Source organism: Elephantulus edwardii, unplaced genomic scaffold, assembly GCF_000299155.1.
Source record: "Elephantulus edwardii isolate Elephantulus edwardi_28Jun2011 unplaced genomic scaffold, EleEdw1.0 scaffold00422, whole genome shotgun sequence".
In the NCBI taxonomy this organism is placed as follows: Eukaryota; Metazoa; Chordata; class Mammalia; order Macroscelidea; family Macroscelididae; genus Elephantulus; species Elephantulus edwardii.
The window spans coordinates 915,661-923,292 of record NW_006400172.1 but is presented as its reverse complement, the minus strand read 5'-3'; the positions used below and the strand labels follow the sequence as shown (position 1 = coordinate 923,292).

The window sequence follows — 7,632 nt, the reverse complement described above, 5'->3', positions numbered from 1 at the left end:
GCACAATTACTTGGCGCCCCTCTCAAGTTTACTAGTAAAAGTCTGTTAGTTACTTGGAACCAGCTTCTTTCTTTCTTTCTTTCTCATCTCACTCAATTCCCCCTATTCCCTAAATTATGGTTCCCTGACCAGGAAGAGCACCAGGTAATAAGGCCAAAATCTCCTTTCCACTTCTCCAAAACTGACTAAGATGGAGAGCATGCCTACCCTTGGAGCTTACTAACAGCTAAATGGCAGTGAGTCATAACCCAGATCTTAGCTGCCCTCTCAGAGGGAGAAGCTCTTTGTGGCCTCATTGCTATGTCAGAAGAATAGGAGCCTGCCTAAAATCCTTATTGGTGTAGCTTTTACCCTTCAAAATTGGCCAACTTCTTCCTCTCTGTCTTACTTTTCTCTTTTCCCATCTTTCCTTCTGGTTCCAAAGGTTGAAGGCCATTTACCATTTGAATCTGACAACATACATCACCAGCCTCAATTATTTTTTTTTCTTTTTTCTTAAGCTTTATTTTCAGCCTCAATTCTTAACCACTTAAGGCTATCTCTTCAATTGAGGTAAGAGCCCAGTCACTCCCTCAGGTGCCCAGGAGCTGATCACTCCCCTTTCTCTGTTATCCTTCTTTCTCTCTCTCTCTTTTTGGGTCTCTGGACCCTTTTCTGATACCAGATGAAAGGATACTTTCTCAGCTGTTGGGATAATCTCCTCAGGGAGATTGTGCTAGAGGGAGACGTTCCACTGCCAACTTCACAGTGTCCTGGTTAGCCTTTGCCTCAGTGGGAGGGCTGGACCTTCTGTGCTGCCTTTGTTCTGCCTCCTCTAAAACTTGCACAACTCCGGCATTATGCCTAATTTAAACCATTATAAAATTTTCTAACTGAAATCTGGCACAGTCAATCCATCAGTTCTTCAGAACATAAACACCAAAATGGCCAATGGTCAGAGGTTTCCAAACCCAAGTTTTTTATTTTCTGCTCTCACCTGTTCTCTGTTCATCCTGCTCAGTTTTTCCGCTCCTCATGACTAACCTCCTAGTTAAAAAAGAACCTTAAGAAGAAATCTCCTAAAAAAAAAAAGAAATCTCCTAACTAAAACATCACCTTCTTCCTTTTCCAACCCTAACCTGCAGATGAAACATCACTCCTCTCTTTCTTTAACTCTGTCCCAACAGATAACCCCTCCTTACCATCCTCCACCAGCACTCCAGACCAAGCCCTACAGACAAGTCCTCTCCCCTCCCACAAAACCCCCTTACTCTTCCCTGCTCTCTTGTAACATATTGTCGTTAGGTGCCGTCCAGTCAGGTATGATGCATAATGACCCTATGAACAAAAGATCTGAACTCTCTCTTATCCTGTGCCATCCTAACACTTTCTGACACACAAGAGCCCACTGCAGCAGTCATCATGTTAATCTACCTGGTTGAGGGACTTCCTCTCCTTCACTGACCTTCTGCTTTTCCTAGCATCATTTCCCTCTCTAAGGAATAGTCCCTCCTAGCAACATGCGCAGAGTATGTGAGGAGAAGCCTCATCATTCTTGTCTCCAAATAACACTCTGGCTGCACCCTCTCCAAGACATATCTGTTTTCCTTGGCTGTCCATGGGATGTTCAGTGCTCTTTTTCTTTTTCTGTCACCCTTATGCATAGTCCAGCTCTCAGATGCATAGCAAGTGATCAGAAAGACTATGGCCTGAATAAGACACACCTTACTCCTCAAACTGACATCATTACCCCTCAATAATTTGGAGGGGTCTCTAACTGCAGATTTTTCCAGGGCAATGCATCTCCTTGTTTCCTGACTGCTAGTACCAAGAGTGCTAATTGTGGATCCAAGCAATGTGAAGCTGTTGACAGTTTCAATCTCCTCACCATCCATCATAACACTGCCTATTGGTCCAATGGTAGGAATCTTTGTTTTTTTGATATTGAGATGTAACCTTGCTTTAAAAATTCAGCCAACAACCCCCCCCCCCAAATATATAAAATCTGTCCAGTGGCAGTATCCCTTCCCTCCTTTTATTGTCAAGACCTGCTTTTAATATTTTTCAAAATAAATTCTGAAACACAGGACAGTCTTAAGCTATAAAACAGCAACCCCCCCCAAAACAAACAACAAAGATAATTTCTCCTTTTTGTAACTCACTCTGTGTACTGATAATCTGATGCTTCCTCTCAGTAGGTCATTTAAAGACTTACTCTCTTCACTTTGCTTCCTAAACAATTAGTTTTACCTTTGTTTTTTGTACTCTTCCAAAATTTCTGCAAAAATTAGGTAATAACATTTCGAATAGGGGGCAGAACAACGGCACCCTGAAAGGTGCTCAGCTGGCATGGCCCCTGGCCCCCTGCGCTGTTCAGTCCCTGCACCTGCAGCCTCAAGGAGCGCAGCCATGCCCAAGTGCCCAAAGAGCGACAAAGAGCACCTAGTGGGCGACATCCCTGGGCAAGGATTGGCACCGGCGCTGCCTTAAGTATGAGAAATGTGGAAAGACGCTGACCTCTGGGGGCGACGCCGAGCATGAGGACAGACTATGCAGCCATGTTTGGGCCCAAAAGCTATGGGCGTGGAGGAGCTGAGAGCCACTCTTTCAAGTAGACGCAGGATCCAGCCTGCCTGGGGAGAAGCTCAGGGAGCGCAGCCCTCACCTCTCTATTCTGATCAGCCAGCTGCCACACTGCTGCCGCTCCAGAAACATGCTAAGCCCTGACCCCCAGTGTCAGCAGCTCCCCTGTATCCAGTCACGCTGTCAATAAACTTCAAACACACGGAAAAAAAGATTGCAAATAAATATAATTTTGTTAGTATTACTAGTTAATATGAAGTAAAGTAAGATTTGTTAGTAACTAGTTAACATTTGGTCATGTAAGGAGAGATCAGTCCTTGGAGAGGGACATCATGCTTGGGAAGGTGCCGGGCAGGTGCAGGAGGGGAAGACCCTCTATGAGGTGGATTGAGTCAGTGACTGGGGTAATTGGGATGGGTGTGTTAGAGGCAGTGGATTGGCACAGGATAGAGCACGGTTTAGGGCTGTTGTACATAGGGTCGCTATGAGTCGTAAGTGACTTGATGGCACATGACAACAACAACAACAGTTGACATTTCTTTTCTATATGGTACAGGTTTGTTGTAAAGATGTTTGTCTATAGTTTTTAGTGTTTTTCTTTGTTAATAGCTAATTGGTTTGAAGCTAAGTTAACAATTTAGAGAGCGAGTAAAAGCTTTTAATCTCTTCCATTTCACTCTAACCTTCCACAAATCAGCAAATCAATAGTATTTTTTTTTAAGCCCACAAACCCTTAACGCTCCTTTTGCAAACTCACTTGCTGCCCTTCCTCAAGTAGCAGCCACTGAGGGGGGTTGGAGGAGTGGGAGTTGGGTAGGAGGGTGTTGTTCTTGTTATGTTAACAACCTCAATATCTTCTTTATTTGTCTTGGTGCTGCCAATAGGACTAGTGGGGAGAATCTTTGTTTTCTTGATGTTATCCTTTAATCCATATTGAAAGCTGCAGTCCTTCTTCAGCAAGTGCTTCAAATCTTCCTTAGTTTCATCAAGCAAGGTTGTATCACCTGCATAAGGCAAGTTGTTGATGAGTCTTCCTCCAATCCTGATGCCACACTCCTCACAAAGTCTACCCTCCTAGATGATCTGTTCTGAATATAGACTGAAAAGGTATGGAAATAGGACACATCTTTGACGTACAGTACACCTCTCTCTGTTTTTTTTTTTTTTTAAATTTTGTGTGCGTGTACCATCAAATCAAATCTGACTGGTACAGGAGGATATTGCGCCTCCTTCTCTGGCAGAGCATCTGGTGGATTCGAACCGTGTTCCTCTGGGATTGCACCTCTCTCTGTTTTAAATCATGCAGTGTTTCCTTTCTCTGTTTTGATGACTGCCTCCTGGCTCAAACATAGGTTTTGCACAGTCAAGTGTCCTGGGATTTCCTTTCTTTTCAGTATTAGCCATATATTGTGATCCACCCAGTCAAATGCCTTTGAATTTGTCAATGAAACACAGATAGACATTCCTCTAATACTCTCTGCTTTCAGCCAAGATCCCTTTAACATTGGTTATAATATCCCTAGTGCCACAGCCTCATTTGACCATAGCCTGCATGCCTGCAAGTTCTCTATTTATGTACTGTTCCAGTTGTTTCTGGATAATCTTCAACAGGATCATGCTTACATATAATATTGTTGAATAATTTGTGTACTCTACTGGGTCACCATTTTTTGGAATGGGAAAAAATTCTGGTCAGTTGGTCAGGTGGTTGTCCTCCAGATTTCTTGGCACAACTTGGTGAGCATGTTCAGGGCAGTGTCTGCTTTTTGAAATATATCAATTGGTATGCTGTCAATTCCTGGAACCTTGGTTTTATGCCAATTCCTTCAGAGCAGCTTGATCTTCCCCTAAAACATCACAAGCCTAAGACCATGAAATTCTTCTGTCAGCCAATTCTTTTTGGTACAATGACTCTGTATAATCCTTCATCTTCTTTTAATGCTTCCTGGATTATTTAATATTCTGCACAAAGCATCCTTAAGTATTACAGCTCAAGCCTTGAATTTATTCTTTAATTCCTTCAACTTAAGAAATGCTGAGCAAGTTCAGCCCTTTGGATTTTGTGACTCCAGCACTCTGCACATCTCATTATAATACTTTGGTTTTTTTTTTTTTTTTTTGCTATGCTGCCTTTTGAAATCTTCTGTTCAGCTCCCTAATTATGTCTTCCTTTACTTTGGCTTCTTGGTGTTCTAGTGTAATATTCAGAATCTTTTCTAACATCTGTCTTGGTCTTTTCTTCCTCCTCAGTCTTTGTAATGACCTTTTGCATTTTTCCTGTATGATATATATTTTTTTTTTTTAATATCCTCTCACAGCTCATCTGGTCTTTGCTCTTTAGTGTTCAAGGCCTCAAACCTATTCCCTAGATGGTTTTGAAATTCAAGTGGGATAGACTTAAGGTCAAATTTTGGTTCCTGTGGATATTATTTAACCTTCTTTAGCTTTAGTCTGAACTTGTATATAAGTAGTTGATGGTCTGTTCCACAATCAGCACCAAGCCTAGTTTTCACAGCTGATATTTAACTTCTCCAGCAACTCTTTCCATAGGTGTAATCAGTCTGATTTCTGTGCATATCTTCAGGTGAAATCCAGGTGTATGGTCTGTGTTTATGTTTCTTATATAAGGTATTTGCAAAGAATAAACCATTGTAGAATGAGCTAGCGCGAGGAGAGCAGCGAGGCCAACATGGCTTCTTACAAAGGGTGACGGTTGAAGAAACTGTGTTAGGGTCTCATGGAGAAGCCCCGCGGCGTCGAGGAGACTCCGTCTTCAGAACCTATGGAGGAAGAAGAGGAAGATGAGTTGGAGCTCTTCGGTGGCTATGACAGTTTCCGAGCTTATAACAGTAGTGTGGGCAGTGAGAGCAGCTCTTATCTGGAGGAGTCCAGTGAAGCAGAAAATGAAGATCGGGAAGGAGCTGCCGACCTCCCTTGTACATTTACTCAACCCTACGACTCCCCGCTCTGTGGATGGCAGTGGTTCTGAACCAGCCGTCTGCAAGATGTGTGGTATTGTGGGTACCAGAGAAGCCTTTTTCTCCAAGACCAAGTGCTTCTGCAGTGTTTCCTGTTCCCGGAGCTACTCCTCCAACTCGAAGAAAGCTAGTATCTTAGCCCGATTACAGGGAAAGCCACCCACCAAGAAGGCCAAAGTCCTGCACAAGGCTGCCTGGTCAGCCAAGATTGGCGCCTTCCTGCACTCACAAGGGACAGGACAGCTGGCAGATGGGACACCCACCGGGCAAGATGCACTGGTCTTAGGTTTTGACTGGGGAAAATTCCTGAAAGATCACAGTTACAAGGCTGCTCCTGTCAGCTGCTTCAAACATGTCCCGCTCTATGACCAGTGGGAGGACGTGATAAAGGGAATGAAGGTGGAGGTGCTCAACAGCGAAGCTGTGTTCCCCAGCCGGGTGTACTGGGTCGCCTCAGTCATCCAGACAGTGGGGTATCGGGTGCTGCTTCGGTATGAGTGCTTTGAAAATGACGCCAGTCATGACTTCTGGTGCAACGTGGGAACTGTAGACATCCACCCCATTGGCTGGTGTGCCATCAACAGCAAGATCCTGGTCCCCGCGAGGACCATCCATGCCAAGTTCACCGACTGGAAGGGCTACCTCATGAAACGCTTGGTGGGCTCCAGGACCCTCCCTGTGGATTTCCATATCAAGATGGCAGAGAGCATGAAGTACCCCTTCCGGCAGGGCATGCGGCGTCTGGTACCCGCATGGCCATGGTGGACACAGTCATCGGGGGCCGCCTGCGGCTCCTGTATGAGGATGGGGACAGTGATGATGACTTCTGGTGTCACATGTGGAGCCCCCTGATCCACCCCGTGGGCTGGTCCCGACGTGTTGGCCATGACATCAAAATGTCAGAGAGGCGCAGTGACATGGCCCACCATCCCACCTTCCAGAAGATATACTGTGATGCAGTCCCTTACCTCTTCAAGAAGATATGAGCTGTCTACACTGAAGGAGGTGGGTTTGAGGAAGGGATGAAGCTGGAGGCCATTGACCCCCTGAATCTGGGCAACATCTGCGTGGCGACCATCTGTAAGGTCCTCCTGGATGGCTACCTGATGATCTCTGTGGATGGGGGGCCCTCGACAGATGGCTCGGACTGGTTCTGTTACCACGCTTCCTCCCACGCCATCTTCCCAGCCACCTTTTGCCAGAAGAATGACATTGAGCTCACACCCCCAAAAGGGTATGAAGCAGAGACTTTCAGCTGGGAGACCTACCTGGAAAAGACCAAGTCAAAAGCAGCACCATCAAGACTCTTCAACATGGACTGCCCCAACCACGGCTTCCAGGTGGGCATGAAGCTGGAGGCTGTAGACCTGATGGAGCCGTGGCTCATCTGCGTGGCCACCGTGAAGCAGGTGGTGCACCGACTGCTCAGCATCCACTTCGACGGCTGGACCAGCGAGTACGACCAGTGGGTGGACTTGAATCCCCAGACATCTACTACCCCGTGGGCTGGTGTGAGCTCACCGGTTACCAACTCCAGCCGCCTGTGGCCACAGCAGAGCCTAACACTCCACTCAAGGTCAAAGAGGCCACAAAAAAGAGAAAGAAACAGTTTGGGAAGAAAAGGAAGAGAATAACGTCCAGCAGGACCCGGCCCCTGAGACAGGGCTCCAAGAAGCCTCTGTTGTAGGACGACATGCGGGCTGCTGCGAAGGCGAAGGCATCAGTGGAGCCTGAAGAGGTCATCTCAGTACGGGTGAAGGAGGAGCACCCAGACAGAGCCGTGCCCGGGAAGCCCGCACGTCCTGAGCTGCCTGTCCCTGTCCAGGACATTAAGCAGGAGACCGACTGACTGCCACCAGCCAGGGGCGTGCAGGGCCCCTCCACTGCCACCACCTTCCACCACTGGAACTGGGAGACTGCCTCTTCCCACGACACCCCGAGGGTGCCAGGCCAGGCTCTGGAGGGCCACACTCTGGCCTCCACCTCTCTGTGGGTGAGGCCACATGCTGGGCTGCCTGAGGGGTCTCGGTGGCTCCTGCCCCACTGCAGGGGGCCTGAGCACTGGGGGCCTGTTCACACCGAGACAGGACCG

General features: G+C 46.9%; 1 pseudogene; it reads left to right on the top strand.

The window, feature by feature from the left end:
• The first annotated feature begins 5,299 nt into the window (after positions 1 to 5,299).
• LOC102874579 lies at positions 5,300 to 7,389 on the top strand (annotated as a pseudogene).
• The last annotated feature ends 243 nt before the right edge of the window (positions 7,390 to 7,632 follow it).